Source organism: Schistocerca serialis, chromosome 5 (genome assembly GCF_023864345.2).
Source record: "Schistocerca serialis cubense isolate TAMUIC-IGC-003099 chromosome 5, iqSchSeri2.2, whole genome shotgun sequence".
Classification (NCBI taxonomy): Eukaryota; Metazoa; Arthropoda; class Insecta; order Orthoptera; family Acrididae; genus Schistocerca; species Schistocerca serialis.
The window spans coordinates 151,721,512-151,736,908 of record NC_064642.1 but is presented as its reverse complement, the minus strand read 5'-3'; the positions used below and the strand labels follow the sequence as shown (position 1 = coordinate 151,736,908).

The window sequence follows — 15,397 nt, the reverse complement described above, 5'->3', positions numbered from 1 at the left end:
TGCCCGAAATGTGGGAGGAATGTATAAATATCAATGGAGATTATTTTGAATAAAATATTGCTTATTAATTTCAAACAACAGACGTCTAATTATTGCAACCAAATTCCGGTTTCATATTTATGCACCTGGTACATCACTCATGACTTGATGTCTCACTTTGCGAATACAGTATAAGGCCAGTTTCTTATCGACCGTACAACGTCGCTCTATTTTCATAGTTGTATATGACAGTCACTCTTTCCCAAGCACTTCAGCTCAACATTCACCTCTTCTGTTGCTGTAAATTCTACAAGCTATCGAATTATGCCTAATTATCTGACTGGAGAAACAATTTCGCTGACCTTTCGTGAAAAAGTAAAAACTTTACAAATTTGAGCAACAACAGACCCTCCCTTTTTGTTAAACAATATTCTAATCGACTGCGTTTCTGAAATCCATGTAATTCAAAATCTTGTCAGTTGAGCGTCATTTTTCTTAGCTTACATTTTGTGTGTCCGTCACACCCATAATGGAGGCTGAAGGTCGTGGCTCAACAAATTTCGTATGTCAAAAGAGACAATCGTTCTGATAATTCTGTAGGTAGTAATCCGAACTAGACGAGCTTCCCAAGCGATCTAGTTTAATTATGATAAATGTGTTGATGCAAATCCAAAATTATCACGGCGGAAGGTTCCTACAAGACACACGTCCTCCTATACAATGGTACAAAACCACATGCACTTGATGAAATGTATACCTTCAGGTGCAGCATGAGCTAATGGAGGCCTCTTTATGTCGCTAATCAGCTAACCGCTACCAAAGGAAAGTAGGAATAAAGACAACTTTTAATGCAACGACCTGTAGGCATCATGGTCACATCAGACGGAGAACAAGAAGGCGGAAAAACGCCGACCGCCCCGGGCACTACATATGTGACTTCTTCTCCCGAATACTACTTCAGTGTCGACAGCGTCTCTCTTGATACTGTCTTAACGCTAAGAAAATTGTGCATCTACACAGGAATAAATGTGGGTGATGGACAATGTATGACATTTATGAAAAATTGCTCTGGTCACCGTTGACACCTTCGAGTGCATTACCGTTTTCGGCCTTTATATTAGGCCATTTTCAAGTGATTCTGAGGACTGCCAAAAATGTGATAGATATACAAACATTTTATAATATAAGAACAGATAGAGTATAAAACTTACATTATGCTATGGAAAAGCAACGTGCAAATGATGAAAGTGGAAGTCAGGTAGATTTAAAAAGGTTACATGCCTATTGATATCTTGAGAAATATGGGATGTATAATTCTTTACATTATAAGTATTCTTTACATTTGAGAGGACTTGTGTTTTGACATATTCGAAAATTCCACACTGCATATTTTTACGAATGGAAGACTAAAAATAGTTCTTTTGATTTAATAAACACGTGATATAGTTGCGGTGGGCGCAGAATCCAAGTAGGGCTAGCTACATCAGAAAACGAGAATCAGTTTTAAAACGCGGTACAAGGAAGACAGAGAATTAAAAAGAAAAAAAATATATAAAGTAAATCCACCTTCGTCGCTTATCTCATGCAAGAAAAACGCGCGGTGCACAGTATCAAAAACATCCTCGTAATATTCACACAATGAAGAAGGGATACTTTATGGACTTACATGAAGAATTATAAATTTACGACCACCTGAAAAAATCCAAAGAAAAGACGGCCAATAAGCAATGCACAATTGCAAATAAAACTTTGTCAGACATGTACCAGCTCGTTATTAACACCTTCCTTAAAGTAACTGCGAAAATTCGTGGCTGGATCTCGATGTTTGCGAACACGCTCTATAAGGAGTATACGATGCGCCAAAGTTACGCTAACGACCTCCGCAGTTTCCTGCGTTTCAAGTTCGACACACTGGAGAACGCAGCTGAGTTGGGTGCCCCGACCATTGCAACGATTTTACGCTTTTTGTAAATCTAAAAAACTGTTTTTACCCTTTTATTTGTAATGCACGCAGTTTGGAATTTTCAAATGTATCAGAACATAAATCTTCCTGAACCCAATGAGTATTTATAATGTAATGAATGATATGGCCAACCCACCTTGGACTTTTTATCACTTGCACATTGCTTCACCAGAGCATAATGTAGGTTTTATACTCTATATGTATTTATATTATATATACGCAAGCTTTGTTGCTTCCTCTTCTATTATACACAATGTTTACATATCTGCCATATTTATGGCAGTCACCAGAACAAGTTGTAGATGGGCTAATATATAGGCCGATATCGGTAGTTCATTCCAAAAGGTTCTCAACAGCAACTGTCATTGATTAAACAAACAGCTGCAGAATCACCACAGATAGATACGAACAATGCACCATATGGCCGACATGGTGTGTAAAACTCCATAAAGACACAGCGACGAGTAGCTGAAACCACACCATAGGATACCATTGCATTTGAAGACCCTTAATCTCAGACGCTTACAAACATCACGAAGAATAGGGAATAGGGAAAACAGTTGATAAAGATCCTGACATACCAAACCACGAGTTTATACAGCAAAGTAACCACCTGAAAGCCATTTTTCGGTTATTTCATCCTATTAACCTCGAATACTAGAAGTCATGATCAACTCAGAGACCAAAGCGTGTCTAATATTCCATATGCATGTGGAAGTACCCATGTGGGACAGTCTATTCGAACCATTTCCCATAGGTGAACCGATCATCACCAGTACATCATGTTGCTGTACTCGTTTGGGCATAAATTAAGTCTCACCCCAACTTAAAGCGATGGGGCCTTGGTCACCAAAGTGGGTTTGGAAATAAGAGTGTGCATGTTTGAATAACTTCAATACAGACACGAAATCGATGATAAGCAGTGCATGGATGTTGGCACTTGAAACAGTATTCTATAATCATCTTCTACAGGGAAGCCTTGTAATTTGATTATGTCCTGAATGGACACAGTGGGCTGTTGAGATAGCGTATCGCTCCATTTCTATTTAGACATGAAAAACATAGAATTTCGAATTTTTTTGTCCTCCTTTTCATCTGCTTGGCTTGATTCCTAGTGCATTATACGTCAAAATGAAAACAAAGTCACTGCACCAATGAAAGCTGTGGTCGCAGTGGGCCCTATTACATTTGTTACTACACTTTTGATTCTTTTACTTCTTGTATCGTCAGTAGCTCTCCTAAAGAAAACAATAGCACTTATCGTCAAAAGCTCAGATTTTCGTTGAAAACAAAGCGACAAACGTATCTAGAACAATTTTACACAACAAAATAGTGGCTAACGACTTCGTCGTTTTAACATCACATAATGGCGGATATACAGCTTGAATGTTTGTACTGTTACATTTACATAACTCTCAAATTTTAAATTTTTTCTTTAAATTTTAGTTACTAAACTCGTTCATATGGTTACAGCATGTTTCATCTAAATGGACCGTCAATGATACCTCTGTTGATCAAAAACAAAAATAAATTTCTCCGTCCAGTGACGATCGAAGAGTCGCGATCAAATGCGATTAAGAATTACACTTCTGCCTAAAGAAGGCTGATAATGATCAACGAGTAGACCTATTAGGACAAATTGCAATAAGGATGAAGTTTAACCATCCCGTTGATGTCTACAATTTTATGCAGGATGATTTTGCTTAATGTAAACAAACTGCAGGAATCGATCCCTGAGATGGTTGTTGTTGTTGTGGTCTTCAGTCCTGAGACTGGTTTGATGCAGCTCTCCATGCTACTCTATCCTGTGCAAGCCTCTTCATCTCCCAGCACCTACTGCAACCTACATCCTTCTGAATCTGCTTAGTGTATTCATCTCTTGGTCTCCCTCTACGATTTTTACCCTCCACGCTGCCCTCCAATGCTAAATTTGGGATCCCTTGATGCCTCAAAACATGTCCTACCAACCGATCTCTTCTTCTAGTGAAGTTGTGCCACAAACTTCTCTTCTCCCTAATCCTATTCAATACCTCCTCATTAGTTACGTGATCTACCCACCTTATCTTCAGCATTCTTCTGTAGCACCACATTTCGAAAGCTTCTACTCTCTTCTTGTCCAAACTAGTTATCGTCCATGTTTCACTTCCATACATGGCTACACTCCATACAAATACTTTCAGAAACGACTTCCTGACACTTAAATCTATACTCGATGTTAACAAATTTCTCTTCTTCAGAAACGATTTCCTTGCCATTGCCAGTCTACATTTTATATCCTCTCTACTTCGACCATCATCAGTTATTTTACTACCTAAATAGCAAAACTCCTTTACTACTTTAAGTGTCTCATTTCCTAATCTAATTCCCTCAGCATCACCCGATTTAATTTGACTACATTCCATTATCCCTGTTTTGCTTTTGTTGATGTTCATCTTATATCCTCCTTTCAAGACACTGTTCATTCCGTCAACTGCTCTTCCAAGTCCTTTGCTGTCTCTGACAGAATTACAATGTCATCGGCGAACCTCAAAGTTTTTACTTCTTCCCCATGAATTTTAATACCTACTCCGAATTTTTCTTTTGGTTCCTTTACTGCTTGCTCAATATACAGATTGAATAACGTCGGGGACAGGCTACAACCCTGTCTCACTCTTTTCCCAACCACTGCTTCTCTTTCATGTCCCTCGACTCTTATAACTGCCATCTGGTTTCTGTACAAATTGTAAATAGCCATTCGCTCCCTGTATTTTACCCCTGCCACCTTCAGAATTTGACGGTGCAGGTTTCACTGATTGAAAGCCCATATGAACAAATACCACACTCAAGAGGCTGGTGAAGTGGGACATCATCACATATTCATTTATTTATTTGCTACTATTAGCACACTGTCTATATAACAGTTTATGGGCAGTATCATTACTGATATGAGATGGTAAGGAGCATAAAAGGTCATGTCTGGAAATGCTGTCCAAGGAAGGTACACCCACTTCAAGGTGGGAATAAAAGATCTTTGACGGTGCAGGTTTCACTGATTGAAAGCCCATATGAACAAATACCACACTGAAGAGGCTGGTGAAGTGGGACATCATCACATATTCATTTATTTATTTGCTACTATTAGCACACTGTCTATACAACAGTTTATGGGCAGTATCATTACTGATATCAGATGGTAAGGAGCATAAAAGGCCATGTCTGGAAATGCTGTCCAAGGAAGGTACACCCACTTCAAGGTGGGAATAAAAGATCTTTGACGGTGCAGGTTTCACTGATTGAAAGCCCATATGAACAAATACCACACTCAAGAGGCTGGTGAAGTGGGACATCATCACATATTCATTTATTTATTTGCTACTATTAGCACACTGTCTATATAACAGTTTATGGGCAGTATCATTACTGATATGATTCTACTAATACAATTATTACTGTGACGTGTATTAACAATTAGAATTTCTTTTTAGTTCCTTGTTAATATAAACAAAAGTTTTAAAATGAAATACAAGGATTGGAAAACATAAATAAATAAAGATGAAAGAGAATACAAATAGTAAAAAAAGTTGTGGGGGAAGTTAGCGAAAGAGAAAATTTGTTCCATAAATCGTAGCTGTTTCAGTGGCGAGGGCTAGGGAAAACTTCCAGCCTGTCTTCACTGAAACAGCTTTACAAGTATTTGCTTTTACAATCGATATATTTTGCTTCATTTAATAGTTTTGCTTCATTTATTGTGTTATGACTTAATCCTAATCTTATGTTAATTGCTCAGTTTTTTATACTATCTTATTTGTTCTATTGTTAGGTTCTGTTACATCGCATTGGTGTTTTGATCTTGTGTGGATAATTACATTAATATTTGAATGTCACGTTCACTTTCTATATCTATTGTTTCACCCGATTCGGTGCCACAGTTTGTGTCTGTGTCTGTTTCGTGCCACGTGTTTCGTTGTCGTGCTTGTATTCAGTTTTGTAATGTTTCTAAATATGGCCTATTTTGTCTGTGAGCTTCATGAAGGGTTTGAGATACGTCATCTGATAGTCTCTTTAGGATATGTCAATTGTTCTGACCTCACATTGTGTCTCCTAGTCTTGTAATTCTGCATTCGGTGTAAGGTGTGTTAATGTGTTGCCATGGAGAACTGCATGTTCTGCTGTGACATATTCACCACATTCAGAAGTGTCAGTTCCTGTTAGACCTATAATATGGGGATGTGCAGCATATGGGCCATGCCCCGTCAGGAAATGAGTCATTCCACTTGTGACGTCAATGTATTTTGGTCTTATGTCTTGTCGTGTATTAGGGGAAAAAGAGTAGACATGTCGTCCCCTGTCTGTCTGGTCCCATTGCTCCTGTCGCGTCTAAGTCCGCTATAGGTTAAGCTGTCTTCGGTCTATTACGTTGCGTCCAGTTATGTCTTGTATTTTCTTTGGTCTGCCTTTCTTTAACAGATATGTTGCTGCTCGATGACGAATAGTGATATCAGTGGCGTACACACCCATGACCACACACAGTGCCTCTATGGATGTTGTTCTAAAAGCTCCAAGTATTCTGATAAGCAAGTTACTTTGTCCGCATCTTCCAATGTTTTTATATGTGGTAAGTCTGAGTCATTGTGCCCAAGAGATTGCAGCAAAACAGACTGCTGAATACCACGTACGTAACTCTTTATCCGTCGTACTAACAAAGGTACCTCTTACAGGAGGGGAGGCAGCGTCACCAGCAGGAAGTGCAGACAGCCCCCGCCAGTGAGGAGTTATGGAAGGATGACTGGTCACATGAGCCAGTCGTCAATAATCACCATAACACATTGAGGCTGAACCGGTGCTACTGGTTCGCTGCCACTGTAGCAAGCTTACCTTCTGCATGGTCCATAAGTGAGTGTTGTGAAGGTCGATGATGCATCCCTTCGTAAATGTAGCCGCATCTGTCAGTAGGATGATTGACAGAAATCACAGCAAGGTCGTGGTCTGTGCGAAGATCGACGGAACGGTCACCGCAGAAACAAGTTTGTAGGTAATAAGGCCGATGTGCGTTGTAAGTGATTCTGATAACGCCAGCTGTTGTGCAGAGTGTTTCACACGCTCACTCACCTGCTGGTGCTGACGTCGAGGTCACTGTCAAAGATTTTTTATCTCCACCTTAGAAACACCTTTCCGATCCTATATACATATGACCATTTTCGCTCCTTGTCCTCTCAGGCAACGTTTCCTGCAGTTTGTACTCATTAACAAACTCACGTTACATTAGTTCAGTCGTAAGGAGGAGGAAATCGGTCGTAGCGGGGGCGAAGAAACAACCACAGTATTGGTTGGTTCAAACGGATCTGACAAGGGAACCTCCCCATCGCACCCCCCTCAGATTTAGTTATAAGTTGGCACAGTGGATAGGCCTTGAAAAACTGAACACAGATCAATTGAGAAAACAGGAAGAAGTTGTGTGGAACTGTGAAAAAAATAAGCAAAATATACAAACTGAGTAGTTCGTGGGAACATATGCAACATCAAGGATAGTAGGATCGCCGGAGCGCAATGGTCTCGTGGTAACGTGAGCAGCTGCGGAACGAAAGGTCCTTGGTTCATATCTTCCATTGAGTGAAAATTTTTATTTTTTATTTTCAGTTTATGTGACAAACTCTTATGTTTTCATCACTTTTTTGGGAGTGATTATCACATCCACAAGAAAACCTAAATCGGGCAAGGTAGAAGAATCGCCAAGTGTACAAGTTAGGTGGGTCGACAACATATTCCTGTCATGTGGTGCACATGCCGTCACCAGTGTCGTATAGAATATATCAGATGTGTTTTCCTGTGGAGGAATCGGTTGCCCTATGACCTTGCGATCAAATGTTTTCGGTTCCCATTGGAGAAGCACGTCCTTTCGTCTACTAATCGCACGGTTTTGCGATGCGGTCGCAAAACACAGACACTAAACTTATTACAGCGAACAGAGACGTCGATGAACGAACGGACAGATAATAACTATGCAAAAATAAATAAAGTAAAATTTTCAATCCAGGGAAGACTCGAACCAAGGACCTCTCGTTCTGCAGCCGCTCACGCTACCACCGGACCACGGCGCTCCTGAGTTCACATTGTGCATGATGTTCCCTATGTGCCCCATGGACTACTCAGTTTGTATATTTTGCTTATTTTTTCACAGTTCCACACAACTTCTTCCTGTTTTCTCGATTGATCTGTGTTCAGTTTATCAAGGCCTATCCACTGTGCCAACTTATAACTAAATCTGAGGGGGGTGCGATGGGGAGGTTCCCTTGTGAGCACTATGCGACTTAACTTCTGAGGTCATCAGTCGCATAGAACTTAGAACTAATTAAACCTAACTAACCTAAGGACATCACACACATCCATGCCCGAGGCAGGATTCGAGCCTGCAACCGTAGCGGTCACGCTGTTCCAGACTGAAGCGCCTAGAACCGCATGGCCACACCGGCCTGCAACCACAGTATTCGCCCAAAGTAATCTAAGAAAACAGTGGGAATTGTAAATCGACATGATCGGCCACGATTCGAAGATCGCCATACCCAATGCGAGAGTCAGCTCTCAACGCACAAAGTAAGCAATGCTCATTAATGTTCACAAATGGAAAACTAAGGGGTAATTACAATGAGCGCGTAGGCTTCCGCCGCCATTGCCATTTTCAACAAAATTCTTTTGGGCAATAGTTCGCATCGTTTTGAGAACTACGTGGGATCTATGAAACAGGCATTGATGTTTCAGTCAGCTTATACCAGCACTCCTCAAAGAGACGAAAGTGCTGCGTATGAAGTTTCATCGCTTTTTTTCCTTCTTTTTTTATGGATCATGTTTAGTTTTCAGAGTGAAACGCCGCAATACGAGTGCCCGAAAGGATTTTGTTCATGTTTGAAGGCAATGGTTGGCATGGCTTGGCTACTATTGGTTTTATCGTCCCCTGTAACCTCCAAGCACGTTGTGTCGGACAGTTGTATATTGCTGTCGCTACAAAACTGTCAAAACTCTCCAAAGATGAAATCTTTCTCTTCTTAAAAGGGAGGAGAGAACACACTAAGTGATCAAAAGTATCCGGACATGCCTAACATATGTTTTTCATATTAGGTGCATTGTGCTGCTACCTGCTGCCATATCAGCGACCTCATTAGTCATTAAACATCGTGAGAGAGCAGAATGGAGCGCTCCACGGAACTCACGGACTTCGAACGTGGTCAGGGGACTGGTTGTCACTTGTGTCATACTTCTGCACGCGAGGATTCCACACTCCTAAACATCCCTAGGTCCACCGTTTCCTATGCGACAGTGAAGTGGAAACGTGAAGGGACACGTACAGCACCAAAGCGTACAGGCCAATCTCGTCTGTTGACTGACAGAGACCGCCGACAGCAGAAGAGGCTCGTAATGTGTAATAGGCAGACATCTATCTAGACCATCACACAGGAATACGAAACTGCATCAAATGCATCAGGATCCACTGCAAGTACTATGACGGTTAGGCGGGAGGTGAGAAAACTTGGATTTCATGGTAGAGCGACTGCTCATAAGCCACACATCTCGCCGGTAAATGCCAAACGGCCTCACTTGGTGTAAGGAGCGTAAATATTGGACGATCGAACAGTGGAAAAATGTTGTGTGGAGTGACGAATCACGGTGCACAATGTGGCGATCCGATGGCAGGGTGTGGTTATGACGAATGCCCGGTGAAAGTCGTCTGCCAGCGTGTATAGTGCCAACAGTAAAATTCGGAGGCGGTGGTATTATGGTGTGGTCGTGTTTTTCTTGGAGGGGGCTTGCACCCCTTGTTGTTTTGATTGACACTATCACAGCACAGGCCTACATTGATGTATTAAGCCCCTTCTTACTTCCCACTGCTGAAGAACAATTCTGGGATGGTGACTGCATCTTTCAACAAGTTCATAATGCACGGCCTGTGGCGGAGTGGTTACACGTCAATGACATCCCAGTAATGGACTGGCCTGCGCCGAATCCTGACCTGAATCCTATAGAACACCTTTGGGATGTTTTGAAACGCCGACTTTGTGCTAGACCTCACCGACCGACATCGATACGCATCCTCAGTGTGACACTCCGTGAAGAATGGACTGCCATTCCCCAAGAAACGTTCCAGCATCTAATTTAACGTATACCTGCGAGAGTGGAAGCTGTCATCAAGGCTAAGAGTGGGCCAACACTATATTGAATTCCAGCATTACCGGTGGAGGACGCCACGAACTTATGTCATTTTCAGCCAGGTGTCCGGATACACATAGTGTATTTGGCCTTAACTCCTAGTCTACGGTGAGGTCGTTAGAGATAGCGCAGAAGTTCGCAGAGGGGAAGGAAACCGGTGGTGTTGTTCTGTAAAGAAACTATCCCATCATTTGCATCAAGGGATTAAGGGAAACAACAGAGAACTAAATCTGGATGGCTGGAAGGGGGACTCCAGCTGCCTTCCTCCCGAATGTGAATACACAACTACAACAACATCAACTTACTTTCTTTTCTGAAGAGACAATAAAAATGTTTCCTTGGATAGTTGATGACATACGACAGAATAAAACTGCACCGGACCAGAATTCGAATTCAGATCCTGGACAACGACATTGTGTTACTAATTACGCCATTGTAGAACCCCTCACGGTACCGACTTCAAGCTTAAACATGTTTTTCATGGGTACGTTTCTCGCTGATACATCTAACACTTATCAGCCATACGACAGACAGGAAGCCTTCCCTCAATACAGGTAAGTAAAGCATAATTCGATTAAGTAGATAGAAATAAAGACTGCTGTTCGATAACGAGACTGGTGGTCAGTCACTAGAAACAGAAACAGTCAGAAAATAGTTGGTGAATAACGTCATGTAATGTCTTTTGTATATGTAATGTCATTCATCGTCGTACCAGCTGCTTGTTTTATTGCTTATTTTTATTTTGTCCGGAACTGCATGGAGCTGCATACTTGCCTTCAGCAGCCCTAGTGAGGGTCTGTTAAACTTCAACGACCACTTAAAACAAGTTGCAGGAAAAGAAAATGCCACACTAACAAAATTAACGGCAGGAATTGTAATATACCCACGAAAGAGATACCTTAGAAAATCCTCGTTCTACTGATTCTTGAGTATTGCTGGTCACTTTGGGATCCACACCATTACGATTAATAGCCGAGCTAGAGGGGATCCAAAGAAGAGCGACGCGATTCATGATCGTTTGTTCCAGCAAACTAAGTGTGTTGCGAAGATGCTCATTAGTGCACGCCCTACAAAAGAGGTATTGCGCTTCACAGCGATATATACTGCTTAATTTCTAATAATAGTCAAGTAACATACTACTGCCTCCCACACACATTTCGCGCAGTAATAGTGACAATACTTGTTTGATGCAACTGTGCATATTATTGCATCCAGTGCAAGCCTCTTCATCTACGAATAACTACTGCAACCTACATCCTTCTGAATCAGCTTAGTGTATTCATCTATTCGTCTTACTCTACTATTTTTACCCCTTACACTTCCCTCTAGTCATAAACTGGTGATCCTTTGATGCCTCAGAGCGTGTCATATCAGCTGACCCTTCTTTTAGTTAAGTTGTGCCACGAACTACTTGCCTCCCCAAATCCATTCAGTACCTCCTCATTAGTTACGTGGTCTACCTGTCCAACCTTAACATTCTTCTGTAGCAAGACATTTCTAAATCTTCTATTCTCTTCTTGTCTAAAGTGTTTATCGACCACGTTTCACTTCCATACGTGGCTACATGGCTGCATTCCAGATAAACACTTCCAGAAAAGACCTCCTAACGTTTAGGTCTATATTCGATGTTAACAACTTTCCCTTTCTCAGAAACGTTTTTCTTGCCATTGTCAGTTTACATTTTATATCGTCTCTACTTCGGGCTTCATCAGTTATTTGCTGCCCAAATAGCAAAATTCATCTACTGCTTTAAGTGTGTCGTTTCCTAATCTAATTCTCTCAATATCACCTGATTTAATTATACCACATTCCATTATCTTTGTTTTTCTTTTGTTCATATTCATATTATATCCTTTTTTTAAAGACATTGTCCGTTCTGTTCAACTGCTCTTCCAAGTCCTTTGCTGTCTCTGACAGAATTACAACGTCTTTGGCAAACCTCAAAGTTTTTATTTGTTTTCCCTGAGGCTTAATTCCTACTCCAAATTTTTCTTGGATTCCCTTACTGCTTGATCAATGTAAATATTGAATAAAACTGAGGGTAGACTACAACCCGTTCTCACTCCCTTCTCAACCTCTGCTTCTCTTTGATGGCCGCCTGACTTCTGGACCTGTTTTAAATAACATTTCGCTCCCATATTTTAACGCTGCTATCTTCAGAATTGTAAAAAGAATATTCCACTCAAAACTGTCAAGATCTTTCTCTGAGTCTACAAATGTCTTAAACGTAGGTTTGCCCTTCCTTAACCCATGTTCTAAGACAAGTTGTAGAGACAATATTGTTTCGTGTGTTCCTACATTTCTTCGAAATCCAAGCTGATCTTCCCCGAGGTGTCCGTCCCAATAGCTGAGTGGTCAGCCTGACGGATTGCCGTCCTACGGGCCCGGGTTGGATTCCCGGCTGGGTCGGGGATTTTCTCCGCTCAGGGACTGGGTGCTGTGTTGTCTTCGTCATCATTTCATCCCCATCCGGCGCGAAGGTCGTCCACTGTGGCGTCGAATGTAATAAGACCTGCACCAAGGCGGCCGGACCTGCCCCGCGAGGGGCCTCCCGGCCAATGACTCCATAAGCTCATTTCCATTTTTCCCCGAGGTCGGTTTCTAATATTTTTCTATTCTTCTGTAAGGAATTCGTGTTGGTGTTTTGCAACCATGACTTATTAAACTGATAGTTTGATATTTTTTTCACCTGTCAATAACTGCTTTCTTGGAACTGGAATTATAGATTCTTCTTGAAGTCTGAGGATATTTCGCCTGTCTCATGCATCTTGCGCACAAGTGGAAAAGTTTTGTCATAGCTGGCTCTCCTAAGGCTATCAGTACTTATGATGGAATGTCGTCTACTCCTAGGGCCTTGTTTCGGCTTGGGTCTTTGCGTGCTCTGTCATATTCCTCTCGCAGTATCATATCTCCCATCGCATCTTCCTTTTCTATGATATTGCTTCATCTCCCTTGTAAAGGCCCTCTGTAAACTCCTTCCAGCTTTCAGCTTCTTTGCTTAGAGCTGGTTTTCCGTCTGAGTACGCGCCGGCCGGGGTGGCCGAGCGGTTCTAGGCGCTACAGTCTGGAACCGTTCGACCGCTACAGTCGCAGGTTCGAATCCTGCCTCGGTCATGGATGTGTGTGATGTCCTTAAGTTAATTAGGTTTAAGTAGTTCTAAGTTCTAGGGGACTGATGACCTCAGATGTTAAGTCCCATAGTGCTCAGAACCACTTGATTTTTGATAGTCACGCATCTGCTTCTTTCTTCCCCAAATACATCATTAACTTTCCTGTAGGCGGTATATATCTTTCCCCCAGTGAAATATGCTTTTAAATTCTTACACTTATCATCTTGCCACTGCAGTTTAGCCATTTTGCGCAATCTGTCAGTCTCACTTTTTAGACGTAGATATTCCCTTTTGCCTGCTTCATTTGCTGCACTTTTATACTTTCTTCTTTCATTATTTAAAGGCAATATGTTCTCTGTTATCCAAGGATTTCTACTAGGCCTTGCATTTTCCCTAGTTGATCCTCTCCTTCCTTCACTATGTCATCTCTTAAAACTACCCATTCGTCTTCTACTGTATTCCTTTCCCCTGTTCTATTCAACAGTTGCCTAATGCTCTTTGTGAAACTCTCAACAGCGGTGAGACAACGCCGATTAAAATACAGTTATGGTAGTGAAGCTCATGTTATACACATATTCCAGAAAGCAGTATGCCTTGTGTCGAAAATATATAGGTATCAGAGGAAGAAAAACTCATCGTAACGACAAATATGCTCACAGAAGAGATGTTAACCAACTCTTTAAGTGGCTAGGTTATCGCTCATTTGTAGCGTTCTAATTCAATCGGAAGAAACGTTTCTCGGCGGTAGTGGAACTGTAAATGAAGTATAGTGTTCCGGTCAACGAGGGAATCTGAACTTGGGAACACAACACAAAAGTGCTGCCTCAAACAGTTAATTTAAGGGCAGACGACAGTGTCATTTGGTTTACGATGCCCATTACACTTTAATGGGCGGTATTGCAAGAAACTGCAGGCTAAATGGCACGAGGCAAAATCAACTTAATGAAGCTATTAGGGGCTGTAACAAAAAGCGGCGTGCCACTTCGTGCGGCGACTGTGACGCAATAGGAAGGAGGCGCCAGCCGCCAGCCGCTAGCCGCCAGCCGGAGAGCGTCTCGTGCGGCCAGCAATTGTCGCCACTGTGTCGCGCACTTGCCGCCAGGCGCCAGCGATCCGTGTGACGCCGACGCCGCCGCCATCCGTCTTCCTCCGCGCTCACCGTGTCCTCGAGCACATCATGTAGTCGCAGCCTTATTTAGGCTATAACTTTACAGATGTTTTTATTGCTAATTGACTAGATCATATTTTCCCAATTCATGGCAGTTTGCCGAGTTCGACTCTTAGTCATCATCAAAGCTAAATATCCAGAAAAGTTACTATTAAACACAGAATATTATAACAATTCAGAATGTGTAAAAAGTGCGGTAGAGTCTTAATTTCACCCCCTACCCACCCCCACCCCCACCCCCCGCCCCCAAATGCGATAAAGGGAATCTGAATTTAAAAACGTATGTATCAATACAGATCGCCAGTTCCAATTTGACGATGTCAAATTGCATATATCGATACCGCCAGCTAAAATTTCTCATGTACCCGAGTTTAGTGCCTTTGCACATTTCTTTCACACATTGTCAAGTCACATTATTACGAAAAGCACTCCGCCTTCAGGCCACGAGTGGCCTACCGGGACCATCCGACCGCCGTGTCATCCTCAGTTGTGGATGCGGATAGGAGAGGTGTGGGGTCAGCACACCGCTCTCCCGGTCGTTATGATGGTATTCTTGACCGAAGCCGCTAGTGTTCCGTCGAGTAGCTCATCACGAGCCTGACTGCACCCCGAAAAATGGTTACAGCGCATGGCGGCCTGGATGGTCACCCATCCAAGTGCCGACCACGCCCGACAGCGCTTAACTTCGGTGATCTCACGGGAACCGGTGTAACCACTGCGGCAAGGCCGTTGCCTTTTTATTATTATGAAATCTGCTGGAATATAGTGTCACTACCGTCTGCAGCACTCAAAAGCCAGACGCCCTTACTAGAGACTTTGTGCAAGGTTTAACGTGGCGGTCAAGGTGGCTGCAAATGAAGCCTTGTATGTGCCTTTATACAACATTAAACAGATGTTTAACAAATCCTGCAAGTAGCCGAGGATTTTTCCCACATCCTCAGACGAGAAATTGGGAATTCATGGTTCTTTTCTTCCTTTCTGCCATTGCCCGGTAGTACA

The 15,397-nt window shown here is 42.2% G+C and overlaps 1 pseudogene; it reads right to left on the bottom strand.

The window, feature by feature from the left end:
- Positions 1 to 15,014: 15,014 nt before the first annotated feature.
- Positions 15,015 to 15,132, bottom strand: LOC126483033 (5S ribosomal RNA; annotated as a pseudogene).
- Positions 15,133 to 15,397: the final 265 nt, after the last annotated feature.